The 26,554-nt window shown below is 41.3% G+C and overlaps 1 protein-coding gene across 3 annotated transcripts in view; it reads left to right on the top strand.

The window, feature by feature from the left end:
- Positions 1–1,852: 1,852 nt before the first annotated feature.
- THRAP3 (thyroid hormone receptor associated protein 3) overlaps positions 1,853–26,554 on the top strand; it is a 76,894-nt gene continuing 52,192 nt past the window's right edge. The window contains exon 1 of one of the 3 annotated variants that reach the window (XM_025935026.2): positions 1,853–1,961. The gene's annotated coding sequence lies outside the window, so the exon portion shown is untranslated. Of the gene's footprint in view, positions 1,962–2,003; positions 2,934–26,554 lie in introns of those variants that run through there. The other 2 variants (XM_086716470.1, XM_086716469.1) reach the window with 2 other exon arrangements.

The raw sequence follows: 26,554 nt of genomic DNA on the forward strand, positions 1-26,554 counted from the left end.
GCTTGAACTCATGAACCATGAGATCATGACCTGAGCAGAAGTTGGATGCTTACCTGACTGAGTCACCCAGGTGCCCCTAAAATGTTCTCTTTCATGAGAGGAGCTCAAAGCTTAGTGGAGAATACAGACACATAAACAATTAACTACACAATTAGGTAATGTATTGGAGGCAAAAAGAGTTCAGTCTTCAGCAGGATTAGTTTGAGATACCAAGGTATGGGGACTCCTACACATCTGAAACAGTCTGAGCTGATGCTAACATGTTAAGGGAGTAAAACGCACAGGAGAGATAGAAAACTACCCGAGTATGCCAGATCACTCAAGGAGCGAGGAGAGGCTGAATGAAAAGAGAGGGAGGAGGCTGGAACCATGGGGGTAAGTTTTGGGCCAGGGAACGGATAGAGGTGGGAGAGAGGTAAGAAGAGATCCAACAGAATATTTCAGAAACCAAGGGGAACGACTATGCATTTTTGTATCCCTCTAATTTACCATTGTGTTCCTAGTATTTTGCACTGGGTATGGCATGTAACAGACACTCAGAAAATCTGTGAATTGAAAATTAAGTTGAATCAGAACCTTTCAAGAAACATTACACAACATGCAGGGAAGTGCTCAAAGAAGGAAGAAAGAGTAAGCAGCCTGGAAATACTGCTGCTGAGGTCAGTAAGGGTGAGGGCTGATGTGGCACGGTCTGAGAGTTGAGTTGAGCCTGGTGAGCTTTCGTTGCAGAAAGAACAGATTTCTTCAATATTTAGTCATGTTTACTTTGCCCTGGGGTTGCAGAAATCCACCAAAACCGATCTCTGTTCTCAAAGAGCTCACAGTTTGGTGGGGGAGACAAACACAGGCCTTGATAATTATAGAATAAGGTGCGAAGCTACTGTGGGAATACATATAGGGAGGAGCTTGTAAACTTGGAAGGCTTCATAGAAGAGGTGACATTTGAGCCAGCCTTTAAGGTTGGAGTTCACTAGTGCAGTAATTCTGGAGGAAACAAGCATGTGCGAAACCCTGATAAATGCAGTGCCTCTCAAGCTTGTAGGTGCATAAGAATCACTGGAGAGTTGCTTATAACACAGATTCCAAGCCTATATAGTTCCTGGGAAACTTCTGGTTTAATAGGTGAGTGGCATCCATTTTAACAAGCTTCACGGGACTACTCTTCTAGAAAATCTCTTTCTGTGCTCCCACAGTCATAGGCCGGGGTGGGGGAGTGGGGGTAGGGGATGCGGGAGATAAGGCCGGACGGAGCTTGACCCATCGGGCTCCTGGGGTTCCCATAGAGGTCACGCTATCACAATAAAAACAGCTCCATTTTGAGTCACGCTGCTTTCAGGGTACAAGCCGCTTTCATGTGCTTTACTTGTCGGACTCTCGCAGCAACTCTGCGGGATAGAAATTACCCGTCTCGTATCATAAGGGAGGAAACCAAGGCTCGCTGAGGGGAGGCGATGTGCTCAAGGTCACAAAACGAGAGGTAGCAGGGAAGAGACGGAAAGCCTGGCGACCAAATTCCCAGCTCAGAGTCTCCACCGCAACGAAGGCAGGCCGCGAGTGGGTGGGGCTCAGGCCCTCCCTTCAGGCTGGTTCCAAAATGGTGGGGGTAGTGGCGTCAGCAACGCCCCCGCCCCTTCCGTCCACCTCCCTCCTTCTTCCCCAGGCCATCCAGGCGGGGGGAGGGGATGGAACGGAGCAACCCACGTGACTGCCGACAACCTGGCGCGTGACGCAAAGCGGCGGGCCCAACGCTCGCCTTGCCTGGTGGGAAACGTAGTTAAGCCGGCCGGCAAGTTGGCGAGGAGGGGCGGGCCTAGCACTACATTTCCCAGGAGGCAGCGGGACGACGCCGCAGCTACCGCCGTCGGAGAGCGGGGACGCGGGGCGCGCTGTCGGGCGGGGGCGAGGTTCGGGCCGGTTGTGCCGTTGCGAGGTTGCAGCTGCGATCGCTGCGGTGGGCCCAGGTGAGTGAGGGCCTCTGATGGGGATTAGGGCAGCTCCGCCAGCTCCAGTCTTTTTGGTTTTTGTCTTTTCTCCGCGGCGGCTGGGTCAGGGTCCCCGGCAGGCCCGGCGCGGAGCCGCTTCCCCGCGCCTACCCCCAGGCCTCTGAGCGGGCCCCACTCTCTCGGCTCCTCCCCCTCCCCGCCCTTCAGGGCTTCCCCTCGCTTCGGCCTAGCTCCCGACGCTTTAGTCCTCCTTTTCTCGAGAGCAGCTCGTACTTCTTTTTTTTCCTCCCCGTAAGCTGTGAGGGAGAGGCTTCCACATCCTTCATCTCTCCCTTTGGCCGTAGGAACCCCATTATTTGGATTTTTTCTTTTCCCCGAACTCTTTGAGTGCAACCCAGCCCCCCTCCCCCTCCCCTCGGTCTCCATTGGCCTGGTTCTGCCTTTTCCTAGGGCGCATGTGGCTGGCCCTCAGTAAATGTTAGTCCTTCTTTTTTGCCTTGTGGCCAGAGGAGGCATAGTCCAAATTTATCTGCTACGGGAACATTTGTGCGCCCACTTTTATTTCAGTCTCTTGGGGTGGAGGTGAAGCCGATATGCATTCCAGTGGTAATTGGCGTGTGTTCTGCTTGTAGAAGGCAATTTTCTTTGCCTCCCTTAGCACTTCAGCAACTTTTATCAGCTATTCTCATTGCTTTTCTAAATCTTAGGGGTGGAGCTTGGCAGAAGCTGGCGAGTAGCGCTGGTGCCCAGAAGTTCGAAGCCATCAATGGTAGTAGGGTGTTTACGGAGGGATTGTTAATTGGATTGAAGGAGAAGCCTCAGTATGGTAGAGCCTGGCGGGCGAGAGCCAACGAAGCTTCTGGTGGCAGCATAACAGATGGACTCTGGAGCCAGCTTTCGTGGGTTCAAATTTTGGTTCTGTTAGCTTTTTATTTTAGGTCAAGGGGCTTCCCTTCCAGGTGCCTCAGTTTCCTTATCTGCAAAATAGCGGTAAGTAACGGGGTTATTTCATAGAGTTTTTGTGAAGATTAAATGAGATTAAATTGAAAACCGCTTAGCTCATTACCTGGCATGTATTAAGCGCCATTATTATTATCCTCATCGCTTACAGGATTTCCAGTGTGGGCCCAGAGTGGAAAGGCATGTGTCACACTATCATTTTCCTTTCCTTTCGGATGGCCCTCCCCTTTTTTGTTTATGCAACTATTGTCTGTTAGGCTATCTGGACAGCTTGAGGTGTCCCAACAGTAGCCTGTTGAAGTCAGAAGTGGTTCCTGCCATGAAAAACTTCTGGAGCAAATGGGGCTTAGTTTGCTCTTTCTTGGGAATTCTGCTTTGTGAACTAGTGCACAGACTTTAGCAGTACCGAAACCAAGTTTATTCTGTAGCCAGTCAGGCTTGATTGTATCTTGTAATAGGTGAATTGAAGTTTCCATAAAACACTGTTTAATAATCATTATGTCCAATATAGGCTTATTTTTTTTGTTCTTTAAACCTTTTGGCAGCAGTGAAAGATCTCCGGTTTTGAGGACTGATGTTTTTAGTCTGCGGATGAAGTACAGTCCAGTTTTAGTGGTGGTGTAGAAGAACTACAGCAAAAATAGTTCTTTAGCATATTTCATTAGCATTGCCACCACATACAGGTACTTTTTGAATTTGATTTAGCCACTGAAATCATGGATTATAAAAAGAGTGAGTGTCCTTTTCTGTACTGAGCGATTGCAGGGAGGAAGCTTGGAATATTTCTGAGATTAGCGCAGATTAGTGCTGAGATGGAAGAAGATGAGGCTGCCTGAGAGGGAGCGGAGGCAGATGATTAATTTTATTTATTTATTTCTTTGGATAGTCTCAACTACTGAGAATCTTAAGATGCTAGGCTTTCTCTTGGGCACGTTGACATCCCGAGTTGAAGGAAGTGTGGTTAATGCTCGTCTCTCAGATATTAGATTTTGATGGATTGCTTCACATGGTCATTCTGTAAACATCTAAGATTGATTCAGTAAATAGTGCCTGAGGACGTACCATCTACCGGCTCCTGTGCTAGGCTCTGGGAGTACAGGGACATGTGAGACAAAGGGGTTTTGCTTTTGGAGAACTGCCAGTATAGTGGGGGAAAGATATAGCAGGTAAGCAAATAAATGATAAATTGAGAAAAGTAATGTGGAGATCCCTAGCAGGGGACTCTTTGCTAACAAGGGAGACCTAAGGGTGGTCAGAGAAGTTCTTTTGGGTGAGAGTGAGGAGCCAGTTTTGTAGGAGAGAGCATTTCTAGGTGGACGTAACAGCAAGTGCTGAAACTTGAAGGTGAAAATTTAGTGTGCTTTCAGAACTGAAAAGAGGCTGAAAGTAGTTCACACACAGAGTAGTTACTGAACAGATGGACAGTAAGGTTGTTTGTGGAAGCCATCAAAGCTTTCTGATTTATATTTTAAAATCACTTTTGTAGAGGTGTGGAAGATGGATGATGGGGGATAACATTTAAGAGGCTGTTGTATTGGTCCAGGCTGGACATGGTAGTTGCTTAAGTAGAGGGATAGAATAGAGATGTATTGGTGGGAAGAAGGGAGGAGTTTGGAGACGGTGTAGGTTTAGACGGTGTAGGTTTTAGAACAGGCCATTCTTTTCTATTTTTTTTTTAAGTTTATTTATTTTGAGAGAGAGCAGTGCTGGGGAGGAGCAGAGAGAGGGAATCCCAAGCCAGCTCCACACCATCAGCACAGAGCCTGATGTGGGGCTTGAACCCACGAACCATGAGATCATGACCTGAGCTAGAACCGAGTGTCAGATGCTTAACTGACTGAGCCACCTAGGCGCCCCAGAACAGGCCATTCTTAATCCGTGGTCCATGTACTGTAGGGGGCCCTTGAACTCCGTAAAATTTTTGTGGGGGAGTGTATTTCCTCAAAGTTCAATATGTTCCATCTTATTCATTAGTTTCAGTGTTTAAGAACCACTGCTCTAGAGTCTGTTATGCTGGTTTATAACCCATAAAAAACTAATTGCCCACGGGTTACCAAGAGAGTTCAGACTCACTGGTACCCTTTTCTAAAACATTGATTTTCTTCAAGAATTTTTTTATTTTTTTTTAAAGTAATCTCTGTACACCACGTCAGGCTCAAACTGAAAATGCTGAGATCAAGAGTCGCCCCAAGAACTGAGCCAGCCAGGTGCCCCATTTCTTAGTCTTTTATGGGAACTTTTTTTTTTTGTTTTAATGTTTATTCATTTAGGGAGGGAAAGAGAGAGCTCAAACAGGGGAGAGGCAGAGAGAGGGAGGGGGGGAGAGCATCCCAAACAGGTTCCGCTCTGTCAGTGCAGAGTCTAGTGAACACGGGGCTCAAACTCAGAACCGTGAGATCATGACCTTAGCCAAGATCAAGAACTGGACTGAACCATTCAGGTGCTCCAGGAACTTTTTTCTTAAATCAAAGTTAAATGTGCCATAGGAGTCATCTTTTAGTTTCTTTTTGTTCGCAAGGTACGGGCTGATGCATATACTGAGGAAGCTGAACATTAGTGAGCTCGGTTTCATGAAAACCCATTTCCTAATTTTTCTTCCACTGGAAGAAATAGTTTCTATTTTAGTGGTAGAAATGCAGAGTAAGATTTTCTTCTTGCTTTCCTTCAGCAATTAGGGGTTTTAGATGTATATTCATATTTTTTTGTAGTGTGTTTTGACATGCCAGCATGTTATTGGAAGCATAGGGTGTATTTTCTACCCCAGAGTTAGAGCTCTACCACTGAGAGAAGCATGTGTTTTTCTTTATATGGCAGAGGTTGAAAACTGAAAGCTTATGGACTAAATCCAATCTCCAGATGTGTTTTGATTGGCTCACACAGTATTGTAAATTTGAATTTGTTGTCAACATTAAAAAACCAAGGAGATTTTATGTAAAAATTTGGATTCAGTGTGCTTTTGAAAAATCTCTTCTGGCAGTGTGTTTCTGCTTTGCAGCAGCCATCTTCTCTGGTTGGGCATGTCCTCTCCAGTTTGTCGTAGCCCTCACCACAGCCTGACATGTATCCCTGACACGGAGCAGAGTGTCACTTGGTATTATTTTACACCTTTATATTACTTGTTTGTAGGCATTTTAATTTGTTCTAGATATATGGTATAGGTCTCTACTGCCTGCACTGGAAGTCCTTTTGCTGTCTTAACATTGTATCACCATTAAAAATTGTTTTCTGGGGGTGACTGGGTGGCTCAGTTGGTTGAGCATCTGACTTCACCTCAGGTCATGATCTTGGGGTTTGTGGGTTCAAGCCCCGAATTGGGCTCTGTGCTGACAACTCAGCCTGGAGCCTGCTGTGGATTCTGTGTTTCTCTCTGTCTCTCTGCCCCTCCCCTGCTCGTGCTCTGTCTCTCAAAAATAAATAAACATTAAAAAAAATGAAAAAATTGTTTTCCGTATTGGTGCCTTTTTTTTTTTTTTTTTTTTTGGACAGTGAGGGAGATAAAATTCAGAACATTGTATTATTTTGTTTCCAAACTCAGAAACCCAAGGGCTTTTAAAAAGCATAAAGGCATTGATCTGACCCCTGCCCATTTATTATTACTATTATTATTATTATTATTATTTATATATTCATTTAGAGAAAGACAGTGGGAACAGGGGAGGGCCAGAGAGAGAGAGAGAGAGACGTGCATACACACACACAGTCTGAAGCAGGCTCCAGGCTCTGAGCTGTTAGCACAGAGCCTGATGTGGGGCTTGAACAACCACGAACCACAAGATCATGACCTGAGCTGAAGTCAGATGTTCAACCAACTGAGCCACCCAGGTGCCCCCAGGGTCCTCATATTTGTTCTGCCTGATTTGGTTTTTAGCATCTGGAATGTTGTAACTGCATAGCTGGGCCTGTTTCAGAACATAGAAGAAGACCAAGCAAAGAGAAGTTGCTGAATGTCTAATTAGAAGACTTTAGACTCTTGTCCTCAGGGATATGAACCAAAGTTGTATGTGTTTTTAATATGCCTGTGTGAAGTCCTTTGCTATCAATTTCTGTGTGTAGGTTTTTTTTGGGGGGCGGGTAATAACTTGGTTTTTCTTTTCTATTTTAATAGGGCAAGATACGGGGTGCCTGGGTGGCTCAATCGGTTGAGCATCCGACTTTGGCTCAGGTCACAATCTCGCAGCCTGTGGGTTCGAGCACCGCATTGGGCTCTATGCTGACAGCCTCAGGAGCCTTTGGGTTCTGTGTTTCCCTCTCTTTCTGACCCTTCCGTGCTCGCACTGTCTTTCTCAAAAAATGAATCAACGTTAAAAAAAAAATTTGTTTTCGAAAGCCATTCTGTAAAGGCTATTCTGTAAAACTGAGTTAACTGTATAAGTTGTGATAATGATGGCATTTCTTGAATTTTTGTAAGTTTAGTCAAGTATAGATTCGACGGGAGATTTTAAAGTACCATTTGGAGGGGTCCCTGGGTGGCTCAGTCAGTTGAGCATCTGACTCCTGATCTCAGCTCAGGTCTTAATCTCAGGGTTGTGAGTTCAAGCTCTGCATTAAACTTCAGATACTGTTTGGAGTGAGGAGGGTGCCTCAGGAAAGAGCATTTCTGCATTGCTAATTTTTTACTCTGGAGTTCTGCTTAACATTACATTTTTATCTATTTAAAAATTTTTTCTTTAAATTTATTAAGTCCATATCCAATGTCGGGCTCGAACTCATGACCCTGAGATTAAGAGTCGCATGCTTTTCTGACTGAGCCAGCCAGGCTCCCCAACATTTCATTTTTAAAAATTAAAACAACATTGATTCCCTAACTCCTCCCCCTGCCCTATGGTTTAGTTAAGCAAGGCACAACCTGTAAAACCCTTGGTGGGGGCATGTAGTTGTCTTCAGTTTTATTTCCTCTGCTTATAGATAGGTGCTTATTGAAAAAAATAACATTGCAGAAATTTGTAATGTAGAAAATAAGTTTCCTGTGTATAATGCTAGCTCTTTAGGCCAGTGTAAGCAATTTGGATATATAGAAGAGATTTCTGTTCTCATTTGTTGTACTTGTGATTTTTTTTTCCACCCTTTGATGCCGGTTAAAAGGTATTTCTGAATAGTAAAGGTAGACAGGAAGGAACCAAGGAGGAAGTAGAGATGAACCTCTTGGTTTATTATGAAAGCTGAATACTTAAAACATTGCTTTAAAAGGACTTAAAGTGCAAAAGTATATTTGTGATATTCTTGTTTTCTTGGAAAATTTGGGTGATAGTGTTGATTCTTGGGTTAATGTTAAGTGTTTTTCCTTTGTTCATAGCATAGATTTTAGCTTGCCTGTTCTCTCCCTTTGTTTCGGGATTATTTGTCACATAAGTTTTTGCTGGACATTTTACTATTAGCAAGTACAAGTTGTTTGACCATTCAGCCAGCCATATTAGGTGATTAAAGTGGCCTTGAATGTAGTGCCATATTGAATGACTATAGAATGAGGAAGAGAATATTTTCATTTGTTAGCTTGTTCTTTTCCTTTTTTGCTCTGGAGGCTACTTAGTGTTGGAGGATACATCTAACACGAAAGTAGTTATAGTTATTTATTTATTTTTGAGAAAGAAAGAGGGCATGCCAGGGGCAGAGAGAGAGAGAGAAAGAATCCCAAGCAGGCCCAGCCCAGTGGGAGCTGACACAGGGCTTAATCTCACTGTAGCAAGATGATGACCTGAGCTGAAGTCAGATGTGTAAACGACTGAACCACCTAAGCGCCCCATGAAAGTAGTTTGATGAAAGTAGTTTGATAGGTTGTATTTTTTTTTTCTTTTGTATTTTCAGCAAAACATTTTCTGTTGCGGTGTTAGTAGAGTGTGCTCATAGAGGTACATGATCTTTGGTACCTAGAGGCCTTAGTTATCAGATGCAAGGGATGAGAAATGGAAGTCCTTTTTTTGTTTATTTTTTATTTTTATTAAAAAATTTTTTAAGTTTATTTATTTTGAGAAGGAGAATGGGAGAGATTGAGAGAGAGAGAGAGGGAGAGAGAGAATCCCAAGCAGGCTCTACACCATCAGTGCAGAGCCTGATGCAGGGGCTCAAACTCACTGAACTGTGAGATTGTGGCCTGAGCCAAACCAAGAATTGGACTCTTAACTGACTGAGCCACCCAGGTGCCCCCCACTCCCACCCCCCCTTTTTTTTTTAAACTGGGACTCTGGGGCAAGTTGCTTATCCTTTTAGAGTATCTGTTCAATTTCAAATGGAGATAGAAATCTTAGTTTCCCATTTTTTCCACATCCTTGTCAACACTTATTTTGTGTTTGTTTTAAATGGTAGTCATTAAAACCCGTTATGTTGGCTATCATGTGCTTGTGGCTATTTGTGTATCTTTGAAGAAATGTTTATTCAAGTCTTTTGACTATTTCTCATCTTAACATTTTTGAAGCATTTTTTTATGGTAATTTTTTTTTTTTAATGTTTATTTTGAGACAGAGACAGAGGATGAATGGGGGAGGGTCAGAGAGAGAGAGAGGGAGACACAGAATCTGAAACAGGCTCCAGGCTCTGAGCTGTCAGCACAGAGCCCGACGCGGGGCTCGAACTCACGGAACGTGAGATCATGACCTGAGCCGAAGTCGGACGCTTAACCGACTGAGCCACCCAGGCGCCCCCCCCCTTTTTTTTTTTTTTTTAATTGAGTGGGCTTCATGCCCAACTTGGGGCTTGACCTCACAACTCTGAGATCAGGAGTAGCATGCTCCACTGACTGAGCCAGCCAGGCGCCCCACATTTTTGAAGCATTTTGAAGTCCGTTTCAGATGTCAGTACATTTCACATCTAAACACTTCAACATGCATATTGTTAGCTAGAGTTCAGTATTTGCTTTTGGATTCCCTTTTAGCAGGGAGAGAAGGAAAGGGAGGTAAAATATACACACTGAAGTATGACCATCTTTGTAAGTGCTTGAATGGAGAGGTTTTGGGTGCCATTTCTTAACTGGAATAGTTCACTTTTCCTCTGATTTAATGATGATGTTTGTCTTGAGTTAGATTTTTGCCAGATTAGTATTGTGACCATATAATTTATCAATTTGAAGCAGGACACCATTGAGAGAGAATGCTATTAATATGCTGGGACAACAGGTGTAAAATGTCTTTAGCAAACTTAGATGTAAACTCAATCTAAATACTAAAGAAGCACATTTATAGATTGAGTTTTTTTTTTTTCAAAAGTAAATGTTTATTTAAGCACTTTATATGCATTATGTCATTTAAACCTATATTTTGGGAGGTTAGTAAGGAACTTTTTGTTTTACAAATGACGCTGAGGCCCAAGGAAAGAGAGAGGATTTGAATCTAGGTGTGACTCTAACCCTCTCCTCCTAGGCACTGTGCTGTACTGCTCAGAGTAGTGGTCTAGGGAGTGGATTGGTCACTAAATTAAGACAGGGTCCTCAGATAATAAAATGTTTCCATTTTGTTATTGTCATGTTTATTAGATCTAACGTTAAAATATTTAACTTTTATTCAGAAATAATGGGCTTGAATTCAGCTGACAGACTTTGTGGTTCACTGCTGCAGATAGAATGACAGAAGATGTATTTCAGAATTGACCATGTTTGCTTAGCTTTTTGTATCTTTTAAAAAAGTGTTTGTTTATTTTGGGGGTGGGGGGAGAGCACGAGCTGGGGAGGGGCAGAGAGAGAAAGAGAGAGGGAGGGAGGGAGGGAGGGAGAGAGAATCCCAAGCAGGCTCCCCTCTGTCAGTGCAGAGCCCTTTGTGGGGCTCAGTTTCATGAACCATGAGATCATGACCTGAGCCAAAATCAAGAGTTGGACACTTAACCGACTGAGCCACCCAGGTGCCCCACATGTTTTCATTTTTAAAATGAAAATATACCTTTCTTTGAGAGAATTAAACAGTATGTATGTTTGACATTAATGTAAAGAATATGTGAAAAATTGTACAGTTTAATATCTTATGAAACTTAATATAATCACATATTGTCATTTATTATTAAATAGTTGGGATGTGTAAAAGTGAAAACCCTGTCTCACACAAGTTTAGGCACAAATAGAACCAAAGCCCTCTAGTCTTGTGCTGTTTTCACAGTTGAATAAAACAGTGTTAGTTGAGCACACTAGAAATTCTCGCATGTAGTTTTTTTTTTAAGATTTTAAGTAATCTCTACATCCAATGTGGGGCTCGATCAAAACCTCAAGATCAAGAGTTGCGTGCTCTATTGACTGAGCCAGCCAGGCACCCCTCATATGTAGTTGTTTTAAACTCCATTTGAATTTGAGTTTAGCCATTTCAGTGAATAATCTTCTCAGTAAATGGTTGGACTCTTGGCTCAGTAGCAGTGGATCTGAAATTTATTGGATGAGTGATACATAAGAGTGTCATTTAACTGTTGCAAATGCTTTGCCATAGCAGTTATGATCGTTTCTTGTTTTGTTTTATGTTATTTTTAAATAGTCTCTACACCCAAGGTGGGGATTCCAACTCACAACCCAGAGATTGAGTTGCACGCTCCACCATCTGAGGCAACCAGATGCCCTGAACATCTCTTGATAATTTTTGAACATCTCTTTCAGAGAAGGAAACCTAATGAAAAATTTTTTTCATGTTTATTTATTTTTGAGAGAGAGAGCATGAATGGGGGAGGGGCAGAGAGAGATGGGGACACAGAATCCAAAGTAGGCTCCAGGCTCTGAGCAGTCCACACAGAGCCTGACGTGGGACCTGAACCCACGAACCGTGAGATTATGACCTGAGCTGAAGTTGGAAACTTAACCAACTGAGCCACCCAGGTGCCCCTTAATGAAATTTTTTTAATGAAGAATTTTTTAACATGGTTAGCTCAAAGTGCTAACTTCCTGATAAAATATGATACCCACACTCATCATAAATGAGGTATTTGAGTATGTGAATCATAAATGTAAATAAAAGATGTTACTTAATTTCAAAGTAGTCAACTGAATTATTGCTGTGGTTATTTGGAAATTAGGATTTTATGTGCTAGTCAAAAGTATACATAAACTGTAGCTTTATGTACTGTATGTTATTACAGCTGGAATTTTGACCTTACCCTTCTCACCTCATCTTATTCTGGTAACTAATCTGAGAGTTGCCAACAAGGAATAGAGGGCACTTTCTCAGGAGAGGATCTTTGGTTTCCTTGTTGGGTATTAAGTATCACTGCAGAGCTATGGGAATATACAGGCTTTGTATTCTGCCTTTATTCCTTTTGGTGAATAAGAAACCATTGTTCAAATATATAAATCCTGGATACACTTTTTGATGTTTGTCTCTTTATCATAAAGCATTATGTTTGCAAAACTAAGATTTTCTTAGAGTAACTCTTGAGCAATCTTAGTTTCCTGTTGAAAATATTTAAAACTTTTTCTTGACTACATTTCTTGTTACGAGTTATATAGCAATTAGTATAATTTTTTTTTCCCTCACTCAGCAGTCTGTGCCTGAATTGGACCTGATGTGGAGTTAGGCAACATCCTAGGGATTTAGCCTGATCTCTGCTTTTCATTGTACAGCTATTTGTGTATCAGCATAGTATTTTGGAGATGATTCTGAAAACAATTACCTTTAAGGATTCGTTTTGTTTTTTGGCAATTATGTAAACAAGTTGCTGGGGAAAAAGCCTCTCCCTTCCAATTTTGTTTTTTCTTCAAACTGCCTTTTTAGAATACGGTGTGCTATGTGGTTTACATTCATCGGTTCATTTAATTCTTATGATAGATTGTAAGATTAGTGTACAGTATTTATTTTTTAGAGCTGAGGAAACTTAGATTATACACCTTGCTCAAGCCTACAAAGAAATGGAGTCAGGATGCTAATTCAGGTTAGTTGTGTGTTTGCAACATGACTTTACCATTCTGCCTGTATTCAACAGAAATCTTCATGTGCTTGTCCTTCGATGTGGAGTTGTTTCTTTTTTTTTTTATTAAAAAAATTTTTTTTTAATGTTTATTTTTTGAGTCAGAGAAGATACAGAGTGTGAGCGGGGGAGGGGCAGAGAGAGAGGGAGACACAGAATAGGAAGCAGGCTCCAGGCTCTGAGCTGTCAGTACAGAGCCTGACGTAGGGCTTGAACCTAAGAATGGTGAGATCATGACCTGAGCTGAAGTCAGGTGCTTAACTAACTGAGCCACCCAGGTGCCCCTATGTGGAGTTGTTTCTTTGATGTGACCTTAAGAGCACTGCTTTATGAATCTTATTTCAAGCTTTAGAAGTGTTTGCAAAAATCTGTGTTTGGCCAGGAAGTTTGTGAGGTATGTGGGAATACCTGTACTTCTCTGTCACTATCCTAGAGAATCTTTTTTTCCTCTAGAGACTGGGAAAGGGAGTGAATCTAAAAGGAGCACAACCAGTGTTCAGTGTTGTATAAACTTTTTCTTCATGCTTTAAAAAAAAGCCTGCAATATGAAGGTAACCAAAAGAGTACAAAGAATAATACAAGTAGTACCTGTGTATTTAAGAGATCAATTTAATTAAGAACTAAAGCTCTGCTACCACAACTGAATCTTCTAGGAATGTTCTCTCTCAACCTTGCTTCTAATTTTGGTGTTTATGATACTTGTGTGTTTTTCTAGACTTTTACTAAACATGTATTGTTTCCTAAACAAAATACCGTATTTTTTTTGCATGGTTTTAAGTTTCATGTGAGTTTTTTTAATTTTTTATTAAAAAAATTTTTTTTAATGTTTATTTTTGAGAGAGAGAGCGAGTGAGCAAGCATGAGTAGGGAGGGGCAGAGAGAGAGACACACAGAATCTGAAGCAGGCTTCAGGCTCTGAGCTGTCAGCACAGAGTCCGATGCGGGGCTCGAAATCATGAACCACGAGATCATGACCTGAGCCCTAGTAGGACATTCAATCGACTGAGCCACTTGGGTGCCCCTGTGGCTTAAGGTTCTTTAACAGGTAAATGGCTAGCATCGTGATGTGAAAGAATTGGGACACTGAAGACCAAGGGCTTTTTCTTTTTCTTTCTTTTTTTTTTTTTAAGTGGGCTTCGTACCTGGTATGGAGCCCAATGTGGGGCTTTGAATTCATGACCCTGAGATCAAGAGTTGGACACTTACTGACTGAGCCACCTAGGTGCCCCATAGACTCTAGTTTTAGGTCACCATCTTGGGTAAAACCCTTCCTGTTTGTGAGCTGTTTCCCTTCTGTAAAACTAAGGTTGTACTAGATACGATCTCTAGGGGAGTGCTTCCAGTTCTTAATGCTCTGTGACTCTCCTAGTCCTAGTTGTCCAAAACTCATATTCTCTTGGATAGTGTTTTGCCTTTAGAGTGGATTGTGATCTCTTAATCACAAGACTCTCTGCTCTTTGATTAAAGTCAGCTGTAGGCTGCCTTGAGGCTAACACACCCTCTGTATAGTCTTGATGGTAATGAATTTTCTCTTTATTCTCCTAGCACTTCAAGTCATAATTATTTTTTCAGATACTTATTTCATGAGATTTAGAAATAGGTCCATAAACGTTATTAAGTGCAAGCTGGCTGGAAGTTGTATTAACCAGGTTCTCAGCAGAATAATGATAATGCAAACTGAGCCGAGATAAACTCCATTGTATTATAAGCACCTGGAAAGGTACAGAGTTTCTGATTCATCTTTATGCTTTCCACAGTGTCCAGAGAAAGAAACTAAGAACTGTTTATATATTTATTTAAAGATTGTATTTTTAAGTAATCTCTATCCCCAATGTGGGGCTTGAAGTCACAGCCCTGAGATCAAGAGTCGCATGCTGCACCCACTGAGCCAGACAGTCACCCCAAGAATTATTTTTACTGTTGAGTGCTTGCTCTACTACTAGGAACTCTACTAAAATTTAGACGTTTTTCTCATTTAATTATTGCAGCAGCTTATGAGGTAGTATTGCTCCTAATTTATAGATCAGGAAACAAGCTTACAAGAGAATGTTTTAAACTAATTTTTTTAACTTTTTATTTATTTTGACAGAGAGTGTGTAAGCAGGGGGTGGGCAGAGAGAATCCCAAGCAGGCTCTGCAATGTCAGCACATAGCCAGATATGGGACTTGATCCCACGAATCGTGAGACCAGATAAAAAAAAAATTAGATAAAAATTAAAAACATAAAAGATCAGATTAAAAAAATAAAAAAAATGACTTGAGCCAAAGTCAAGAACTGGACGCTTAACTGACTGAGCCACCCTGGTGTTCCTTAAATTAATTTTTACGTGATTTCAGAGCTTGTAATTTTTCTTGCCACAGTATGCTGCTTAGCAAAGATGTTATTCATAGCGTGTGCTCAATGAGTATTAACTGAGTGAAATGTTTGTAAAATGTTTAAAAAAATTTTTAAGTACATTGTTTTATCTTTATGATAGTATTTTCAGAAGAGGGGAATGGCCAGTCTTGATAGGCCAAGTGAATGTCTTACTAACAGGACGTTGTCAAGGCAAGGTAACATGTTTTTGGTGATTGTGTTCCAAAATTAAAAATTCAATCAGGGAGGCGGATTAGAAGTTGGGGATAAGGAGGGTAGAAACCATAAAGACCTCTTTTCATTGTATACTCTTGTACAGTTTGACATTTTTACTGTGCGTGTACTACTAAGAAGAAAAAAAACTAGGTAAAAAGAATTGAACAGTTTGCTTAGGCAAATAAAAGCTTAGTTAATACTCAACTTTCACAATTCTGTACCTGCTTTTCTCTTTTTTAAAGCTGTATATACATGACAACATGGATGAACCTTGAGATACTGTGCTAGGTTACATAAACTATACGTAGAAGGCAAGTCTTATTATTCCACTTACATGAAATGCCTAGAGCAGTCAGATTCATAGGGTAGAGTGTTCTGCGTGGGAGAGTTATTGTTTTATGGGCACACAGTTTTAGTTTGGGAAGATGGAAAAGTTCTGGAGATGGATGGTGGTGATGGTTGTGTAACGGTGTGAATGTACTTAATACCACTGAACTGTACACTCAGAGATGGTTAAAATGTTTAATTTTGTTTATGTTTATTTTTCCATAATAAAACAAAATATGGCTAATAATTCATTTGTTTGTCATTCAGCAGACATGTACCTAGACACTGGGGATACAGAAAGGAATTTAATTTGGTACTTGCCCTGAAGAAGCTATTTAGTACTAATATGACACAACTAGTGGTTTTCAAGGAAAGAGAGGTATTTTTTTTTTTTTTTTTTGCTTTTTTGGTAAATTTTTTATTTTTTTCTTTTTTATTAAATTTTTAAGATTTATTTTTTCTTTTTATTTTTTTACAGTTATTTATTTTTGATACAGAGAGACAAGGCACAAGAGGGGGAGGGGCAGAGAGAGGAGACACAGTATCCCAAGCAGGCTCTAGGCTCTGAGCTGTCAGCACAGAGCCCAACACGGGGCTCGAACTCAGAAACCGCGAGATCATGACCTGAGCCGAAGTCAGACGCCCAACCTACTGAGCCATTCAGGTGCCCCATTAAAAAAAAAAATTTTTTTTTGAATGTTTATTTATTTTTGAGAGGGAGAGACAGAGCGTGAGCAGGGGAGGAGCAGAGAGAGAGGGAGACACAGAATCTGAAGCAGGCTCCAGGCTCCACACTGTCAGCACAGAGCCTGATGTGGGGCTCAAACTCACGAACTGTGAGATCATGACCTGAGCCAAAGTTGGACGCTCAACTGACTGAGCCACCCAGGTGCCCTTTTGGTAATTTTCTTTTAATGTTTATTTAAGAGAGAGTGTGTGTGCACGATCAAGCCTGGAAGGGGTAGAGAGAGGGGGAGAGAGAATTCGAGCAGACTCCGTGCTGTCAGTGCAGAGCCCAGTACGAGGTTCAATCCTACAAACTGTGAGATCATGACCTGAGCTGAAATCAAGAATTGGATGCTCAAGGGGTGCCTGGGTGGCTCCGTTGGTTGGGTGTTCGACTTCGGCTCAGGTCATGATGCGGTTTGTGAGTTCGAGCCCCGCGTCGGGCTCTGTGCTGACATCTCAGAGCCTGGAACCTGCTTCAGAGTCTGTGTCTCCCGGGCTCTCGGCTCCTCCCTTGCTCATACTTTGTGTCTCTCTGTCTCTCAAAAATAAATGTTTATTAAAAAAAAAAAAAGAATGGATGCTCGTGGCCCCTGGGTGGTTCAGTCAGTTAAGCATCTGACTTCGGCTCAGGTCATGATCTCACAGTTCGTGAGTTTGAGCTCCGCATCGGGTTCTGTGCTGACAGCTTAGAGCTGACCCTCCCCTGCTCTCTGACCCTCCCCTGCTCTCTTGTGCGTGCTTGCGCGTGCTCTCTCTCTCTCAAGAATAGATAAACGTTAAAAAAAAAAAAAAAGAGTTGGACGCTCAACTGCCTGAATCACCCAGGAGCCTCTCGAGGAAATAGAGGTTTAAGTTTTCAGGAAGTGGTAGCTTGTAAAAGTTTTGCATTGTGATAAAAAGATGGGAAAGTAGCTCTTAGGAATTCCTTGGCAGTTTTATCTGCTGGTTGGTCCGGAGGATTCAGGTGAGAATGTTATGTTGCCCCAAGGTACTTCTGTGTAGCCTGAAAGCTTGATTTTAAAAACTACCAATCTGGGTAGAAACTGTCAGGTGTAGGGATGACATATTGATCCCTCTCTCTCTTGTAAATTGAGAACCTTGGCACAGAATAGTGGTGTCATTTAGGCAGCCAGCTCTTTCAGTCTGGGATCAAGTTTAGGCTTGGGTTTGTTGCCAGTTACTGCTTCTTTAAGAGGTTCTGAAGATGTATAATGGTCTTACCTTCCTAGTCTACCATAAAGACAAATTCTGAATTCTTGGGAGAAGAGACACAGTCATTGTTTAATGACCACATGACTACCGATATTAGCTGGTTGAAGTCTGGTCTTTTAACTCTGATTTTGACATTGGCCTGATTGATAATATTTATCTGTTGAGTGCTTAACATGTGCTACGTACTTTTTCAGGTACTTTACACATACATCAGTTCATTCAATTTTTGAAACAGCTCTTTGTAGCAGGAACCCATTTTACTGATGAGGAAACAGATAATGGGATTTAATAAAGTAACTTATCACAGGTGTCAAAATTACTGGCTGGTGGTGCTGGGGAATCAAAGGTAGTCAGCCTTTAAGCATGTGTTTTTTTCTTATTTATTGGGCCAGTGCTTTGGAAATTGCTTTGAGATGTTGATTACTAATTGTATTTGTCTTACTATAAGTTACTAGGTACAAGGATTAAAAAATGACAGTTTTTACCATTTGAGACCCCTACGGTTTTGAGAATTACTGCTCATTAAGGGTTTATTCTTGTATGGCCATTTGTACTAAATGCCTTTGTTAATAAGCAAAGGATGTAGGGACATCTTTGTGGCTCAGTTGGTTAAGTGTCTGACTCTTGATTTTGCCTCAGGTCATGATCTCACTGTTCGTGAGATCAAGCCCCATGTTGGACTCTGTGCTGACTGCATGGAGCTTGCTTGAAATTCATTCTCTTGCTCTCAAAGTAAATAAATAAACTTAAAAGAAAAAGAAAAAATAAGCAAATGATGTAGAACCAGAGTTGGTACACTTTTTCTCTAACGGTTCTGAAAATACTTTAGGCTTTGGAGGCCAAGAGGCAAAACTGAGGCTATTAATGCGAGTACTTAAATAACAGTAGAGAAAGCAAAAGTTCTCTAAATATTTTTATTTTATTAAAAATTTTTTTTAATGTTTTTATTTATTTTTGAGACAGAGAGAGACAGAGCATGAGCAGGGGAGGGGGAGAGAGAGAGGGAGAGCTCCAGGCTCTGAGCTGTCAGCACAGAGCCCGACGCGGGGCTCGAACTCACAGACCGTGAGATCATGACCTGAGCCGAAGTCGGACACTCAACCGACTGAGCCACCCAGGTGCCCCCCCCAAAAAATTTTTTTAATGTTTGTTTATTTATGAGAGAGAGTGGGAGGGGGTGCACAGAGAGAGGGAGTCAGAGGATCTGAAGCATATTTCTTTCATACTGACAGCAGAGAGCCTGGCGGGGGGCTTGAACTCATGAACCGTGAGATCATGACCTGAGCTGAAGGTGGATGCTTAACCGACCGGTCTACGTGGGCACTGCTATTTTATCTTTTTTTTAAATGTTTATTTATTTGGAGAGAGAGAGCATGTGTGAGAGTGTGAGAGGGGCACAGAAAGGGGAAGAACTCCAAGCAGTCTCCACAGGCAGTGCAGAGCCTTACCTGGGGCGTGTTCTCATGAAGTGTGAGATCATGACCTGAGCTGAAATCAAGAGTTGAATGCTTGACTGAGCTACCCAGGTGCTTCCTTTTTTTAAGTATCTCTGTACCCAGTATGGGGCTTGAACTCACGACCCCGAGATCAAGAGTTGCATGCTCTACCAACTGAGCCAGCCAAGCGCCCTGAGAAAACAAATATTTCATTGGCAGAATCAAAATATAATAGTTGAGTACAGTTTTTGTAAGGCAGCTGTGTTACAAGAGTGGAATTCACTTTGGGGGATACCATTTCGTGTCACTGGGGTTCACAGTTAGCTTTACCTATCGACATGGATGGCAAGTGTTCATTTGTTCATACAGAAATCTGTAGTGAAGATTTCACGTATGTGTCTTTGAAAATGTCTTTACACAGACAGGTACTGCCAAATATTAATATTAATCCATGAGCATATGATTTTTTTGAGCATATGGTTTATTTGGGCACATTCATCATTTGGAAGGCAATTACAGAATTCTGTTAGATTCATTTCTTGATATTTGCCTTTTTGTATGCCATTAACACTGCAAAGTATTCATTTCCAGTGGAAGATTAGATGGAAGCTGCTGCTGCTTTTTTTAAAAATAGGCTCCGTGCCCAGCATGGAGCCCAATGTGGGGCTTGAACTCAAGATCCTGATATCAAGAGTCAGATGCTTAACCCACTGAGCCTACTTCTTTTTTTTTTTTAAAGATTTTATTAAAAAATTTTTTAATGTTTATTTTTGAGAGAGAGACCGCATGCAAGCAGAGGAGGGGCAGAGAGAGAGGGAGACACAGAGTGAATCCGAAGCAGGCTCCGAGCCATCAGCACAGAGCCTCAAGTGGGGCCCGAACTCATGAGACATGAGATCATGACCTGAGCCGAAGTTGGATGCTCAACCGACTAAGCCACCCAGGTGCCCCATTAAAGATTTTTTAAAATAATCACACCCAACATGGGGCTCAAACTCACAATCCTGAGAACAGGAGCCACAGGCTCCACTGGCTGAGTCAGCCAGGCGCCCCTAGCCCCTAGATGGAAACTTCTCAGTTTCACAGATTTTCAAAGATGGAGATTTACTTTGCACTTTAATTAAGATTGGAAATATGCTGGAAGTGTAGTTTGAGTTAAAATATGTCTGCTTCAGATTTTTGTGGGAACAGAGAGATCTCATTGCTTGTGTTAACTTTTGACAGTACAGGAAGTGAATGAAATAATTTGACATTACTTGAAGTTAAAACAGTGTTTACTTAAAATTTTTTTAAGTAAAAAATAAAATTTTTTTAAGTAAAATAAAAAATTTAAGTTTATTTTTGAGAGAGAGAGAGAGAGTATGTGTGTGTGTGCACATGATCGAGGGAGAAGCAGAGAGGGAGACACAGAATCTGAAGCAGGCTCTAGGCTCTGAGCTGTCAGCACAGAGCCTGGTGGTGGGCTCGAACTCACCAACCGTGAGTGAGATCATGAGCTGAAGTCGGATGCTGAGCCGACTGAGTCATCCAGGCGCCCCATGTTTACTTTTGTTCAAATTAATTTGCCATAGTAATCATTGCCATTAAAATGCTATTTTGCCTTATAACTTTTTATTGAATTCATTAAGAAACATTAGCAAGTCTGCAACAAAAGTTAATTTTCAAAGCTTTCAGTATTCAATAATAATGTTGAAGGGTGGTTTTTTAAGAAAAAAATTCAGATTAAAAAAAATTACAACTAGGGGTGCCTGGGTGGCTCAGTTGGTTGAATGTCCAACTCTTCATTTCTGCTCAGGTCATGATCTCACGCTCTTGAGATGCAGCCCCACATCCTGCTCTGCTCTGGGTATGGAAACTGCTTGAGATTCTCTCTTCCTCTCCCTCTGCTCCTCCCCCGCACATGCTTTCTCTCTCTCAAAAAAAAAAAAAAAAAAAAAAAAAAGTAAAATTTTACTGCTGCTAAGCCATTGAACTGCTGTTGGTAGTGCAAATCAGGATCCACCTTCTATTTCTGACAAAAACTCACAAAACTGACAACGGTTAAATCTACAAAAGTGAATTGAGAGTGAATGGAGGTTACTCTTGATAATACTGGCTCAACATGTAATGAAAAGTTTTTTGCAGAGTACCTGCTGGTGAATAGTACAGTGAATAACCATATGCTTGAAATACCTTACATTTTCACAAGCTCTGTAAATTTATCCAATTATGCCCTTCTCTAGACATATTTTTACTACGGTCATTTGTGACACATTTTAGCAGATTCAAATTCAGGTTGTATTAGTGTTCTTTCAGTGTCTTTGAAAGGTTCTTACCTGTAGTTGTTCCCCATAGACTATTCATAGAGGCTAACTCTTCAGTTAGTTCACACTGGGCATTGACCTTCTCCAGTAAAAAGCTAAGCAGTGTCAATAATTGTTGAATCAAGAACCAAGGAACACCACTGAAATCACTCCTCCACACCCCCCCCCCCCCGCCTTTAGCAAATGTTCTATTGTTGAGTAGTTTCAGATTTGCAGAAAATCTGAGAAAATAGTACAAAAGGTGTCCATATACCCGTACCCCTGTTAACAGAGTAGTATGGTACACTGGTCCCAACTAACAAACCAGTGTTGATGCATTCTTGCTAACTGAAGTCCATACTTTGTTCACATTTTCTTAGTTTATACCTAATAACCCTTTTCTGTTCCAGGATCACATCTAGGATATATATTTAGTTGTCATGTCTCCTTAGACTCCCCTTGGCTGGTACACCTTTTCAGACTTTTATTATTTTTGGTGACTTTGACCGTTTTGAGGAGTTAGATACTTTGCTAGTTAGATACTTTGTAGAATGTCCCTCGGTTGGAATGTTTCTCATGATTAGACTGGTGGTAATGGGTTTTGGTGATAAAAGACCACAGAGATGAGGTATCATTTTCATCACGTCATATATATAAGGAGTACATGCTATCAACATAATTTATTGATTTGTTTTTAATTTTTTAAAATTTTTGTTAACAATTTTTTTCATGTTTCTTCATTTTTGAGAGAGAGACAGAGTGTGAGCAGGGGAGGGGCAGAGAGAGAGGGAAACACAGAATCTGGAGCGGGCTCCAGGTTCTAGGCTATCAGCACAGAGCACAGCGTGGAGCTCGAACCCACAAACGATGAGATCATGACCTGCACAATGAGATCATGACCTGAGCTGAATGAAGTCAGTCACTCAACTGACTGAGCCACCCAGGCGCCCCTGGTTTTTTTTTTGTTTGTTTGTTTAATTAAGAAAGGTTTTTGGGGGGAGAGAGAGTGCGTGCACAGGAGGGTCAGAAGGAGAGGTGAGAGAGAGTCCTAAGCAGGAGGTGCACTGTCAGTGTGGAGCCCATCCTGAAGCTCGAACCGATAAACCCTGAGATCATGACCTGAGCTGAAATCAAGTTGCATGCTCAATCGGCTGAGCTACCCAGGTGCCCCCATACTGTAATTTTGGAAGGAAATCACTTGGCTCACCCCACTCCACTTAAGGAATGGAGGAGAGCTATGTTCCACCTTCTGGAGGGTGAAATATATACGTAAATTATTTGGAATTCTGCACGAATGATTGGTTTATTTTCATCCATTTATTTAAATCCATATAGACTCATGGATATTGTATTCTTTGAGTTATCCACGACTACATTTTGATCAATTTTTTTTCTGATTTGACTTGAAAACTCATTTGGGCAGGAATGTCCTTTTGACGTACACATTATGGTGTATTGTTTGTTATGCAGTCCTTGCTTTCTGGCACTACAAGATATTCCAGGCTTATCCAGTGTATTCCTTGCCTCAGCCCTAGAGTCCGTCACTTCTCCCAGAAGCCTTTGTTTCTTTTATTGGAGAATATTATTAGAAATCAAGGTCTGGGGGCACCTGGGTGGTTCAGTCAGCTGGGCGTCTGACTCTTGATTTCGACTCAGGTCGTGATCTCATGGTTTGTGGAATTGAGTCCCACGTCAGGCTTTGCATTGATGGTGTGGAGCCTGCTTGGAATTCTCTCTTTCCTCTCTCCCTCTCTCTTTCTCTCCTCCCCCTGCTTGTGCTCTCTCTCTCTAAATAAATGTTAAAAAAAGTCAAGGTCTGGGTGCTAGGTGTATTCATTGCTACTGGGATGTTATTGCTCATAGGTCTTTTCAGCTGACAAAGAAAGGAAAGGTATGTATGTATACGTAATCGGAAATGTGTGTATAATACATTTTGTATACATAGAGAAGTATCTAAATGTTTCTGATGTTCCTGTGCGTATTCATTTGTATCTGTCTAAACAGGAGTTTATATTGGTATCTCCACTTTTAATAATTTTAGTTTTAAAGATTTTATTTTTAAGTAATCTCTACACCCAACCTGGGGCTCAAACTCAACAACCCCAAGATCAAGAGTTGTGTGTGGTACTAACTGAGCCGGCCAGGCGCCCCTTGATAGCTCCACTTCTAAGCCAGTACCGTTGGATCATTCTAGCCTTTCCCTCCTTTCTTGTCTGTGACGTCCTATTCCCAACAGTGAGAAATTTGGTTCTCGCCATTTGCCATCCATTTATTTATTATAATTCCACTATACATGTGTAATTGTTTAAGAATCGTTACCCCATACCCCCATGGGAAACAACTTTAACAACTAGAATACAGTGGTTATGTGCAGTTCCTTTTGCTGTTAGTTTTCCCTGTTCCACTCCTTTCATAGTTACTTAGGTCAGCTCCTTTTCCCTCCACTTGCTTTATTTTTTAATTGACTACTAATGTTGCTCCCATTGTCCTCAACCCTTACAGTCAAAAGGCTAATAGTCTTAAATGAGTTCATTTTCTTTCTTTTTTTTTTTAATTTTATTTTTTTAGATTTATATCCAAATTAGTTAGCATATAGTGCAACAGTGATTTCAGGAGTAGATTCCTTAATGCCCCTCACCCATTTAGCCCATCCCTCCTCCCACACCCCCTCCACTGACCCTCTGTTTGTTCTCCATATTTATGAGTCTCTTATGCTTTGTCCCCCTCCCTGTTTTTATATATTTTTGTTTCCCTTCCCTTATGTTCATCTGTTTTGTCTCTTAAAGTCCTCATATGAGTGAAGTCATAGGATATTTGTCTTTCTCTGGCTAATTTCACATAGCATAATACCCTCTAGTTCCGTCCATGTAGTTGCAAATGGCAAGATTTCATGCTTTTTGATTGCCGAGTAATGCTCCATTGTGTGTATATATATTCTCCACATCTTCTTTATCCATTCATCCATCGATGGACATTTGGGCTCTTTCCATACTTTGGCTATTGTTGACAGTGTTGCTGTAAACATTGAGGTGCATGTGTCCCTTCGAAACAGCACACCTGTATCCCTTGCATAAATACCTAGTAGTGCAATTGCTGGGTCGTAGGGTAGTTCTATTTTTAATTTTTTGAGGAACCTCCATACTGTTTTCCAGAGTGGCTGCGCCAGTTTGCATTCTCAATGAGTTCATTTTCTATGGACACATTTCTCTGGCTGCTGCCGCAAACATGATTTGATCAACCCACTAAATAAATGGCTTTCCTTGTTAAGCTGACAAATGAACCACTCAGAAACTTACTTTGGTTGTAGCTTCATTTTTATTTTTTGTTTTTGTGAAGGTTTTCTGTTGTGATGAGATACTCTGTTTAAAATTTTTTTTAATGTTTGTTTTTGAGAGAGGGAGAGAGAGAAACATGAGTTGGGGAGGGGCACAGAGCGACATAGAATCTGAAGTGAGCTTCAGGCTCTGAGCTGTCAGCACAGAGCCCAACACGAGGCTTGGGCCCATGAGCCGCAAGATCATGACCTGAGCTGAAGCTGAACGCTTAACTGAGCCACCCAGGTGCCCCAAATTTTCTAATCTTCCTAGTAAAATTCTGTGAAATGGGATTATTGTGATGAGTTCTTAGTTTGGTAGTGTTGATGGATATTGTTTTCTTGGTACAGCCATGGTGCTTTTTCATAATAGACAGTGTTTTGCCATATAAGTTGTTAAAATAATCCACACTTCACACTTGCCCTTAAATGGGTAACATTCAGAGTCCACTTTTGTCATCGTTTTTTTTTTATGTTTGTTTTGGGGAGAGAGAGCGCATGTGTGTGCACGCACACATGTACGTGTGGGAGGGGTAGGGGCAGAGAGAGAGAGGGAGAGAGAGGTTCTGAAGCAGGCTCTGCACTAACAGCGCAGAGCCCAATGTGGGGCTTGAACTCATGAACCATGAGATCATGACCTGAGCTGAAGTCGGTTGCTTAACCAACTGAGCCACCCAGGTGCCCTGGCTTCTTGTTTCAGCATCTGGATATACACTGGTAATTTAAAAATAATAATAAAATGTGATATGACAGAATGCATGGTACTTTTGAACTACTCTTGGGCCATAACCACTTCACTGAAATTTGTAGTAGTGCGAAGTGGTAAGACCACTATGTGCAGTCTCTCTTGCAACTACTCAACTCTGCTGTTGTGTGAAAGCAGCTATCTGTAAACGAAGGAATGTGGCTCTGTTCCAATAAAACTATTCATAGATGCTGACGTTACAAGTTCATAGAATTTTCACACATCCTGAAATACTCTTGATTTTTTTCAACCATTAAGAAATGTAGAAATCATTCTTAGCTCGTGGGTGGTAAAAAAAAAAAAAAAAAAAAAGTTGGGCTAGATTTGGTCTGAGTGCATCATTTGCTGACCCCTTAATGTAGAAGCCTCTGCATACATGACCCATTTGGAAGTATCTCTCTTTACAAAGCCATATGTAGTAATGTCACCAGCCTTGGATTCATTCTCCATTCTGATTGATGCCATGGAAGGAACTTAAAGCAGACATTGCACAGTTTTCTGTGCTAAAACACTAAAGGTTTGTCAGCTATCATAATCTCCTCAATCCCTACTATTTTTTTCAAGGGGAAGTAGCTAATGTTAAATATTGTTCTTTGGTGGATACTTTGGGTAAACTCGAATAGAAGACACTGTGCTCTTTTGTTCACTTTTATTGGTATCCTCATGCTGTATTAGTCTTTAAGGTAGTACACATGCAAGTAATACTTGGTGGTTTAAAGGAGACTAGCTCTGAACTCCGGTTCATAGGAGCATGCAAGGTCATCCTTGTGTTTTCTTTATGTTCTTAATCTCAGTAAAAGATTACTGTGGGTGCCTGAGGTGAGATAAGAAAAAAAAAATTAAGTCTTCAACCATAGCGGGGTACAAATTCTGCGGTCCTAAGAATATTAGTGTTTATCCTTTGGTCGGGTTTAGGAACTGTGTTGTAACTCAAGGTCTGGTAATATCTGGAACACGGGAGTCTTCCGAGATACCCTCTAGTCTAAGCCACTCCTGTCCTTTACCTGGATTATTATAGGCAATATCTCCCAATTTCTTCTGACCTTGCTACACTCAGCAGCCAAAATGATCCTTTTAAAACATAATTCTCAGCATGTTAACTCTTCCACTGAAAACACTCCAGTGGCTGCCCACATTATCCAGAAGAAAACCAAAGTCCTTAAAATGGCTTGCA

The sequence above is a fragment of the Puma concolor genome, chromosome C1 (assembly GCF_028749965.1).
Source record: "Puma concolor isolate L17-30 chromosome C1, mPumCon1.1.hap2, whole genome shotgun sequence".
In the NCBI taxonomy this organism is placed as follows: Eukaryota; Metazoa; Chordata; class Mammalia; order Carnivora; family Felidae; genus Puma; species Puma concolor.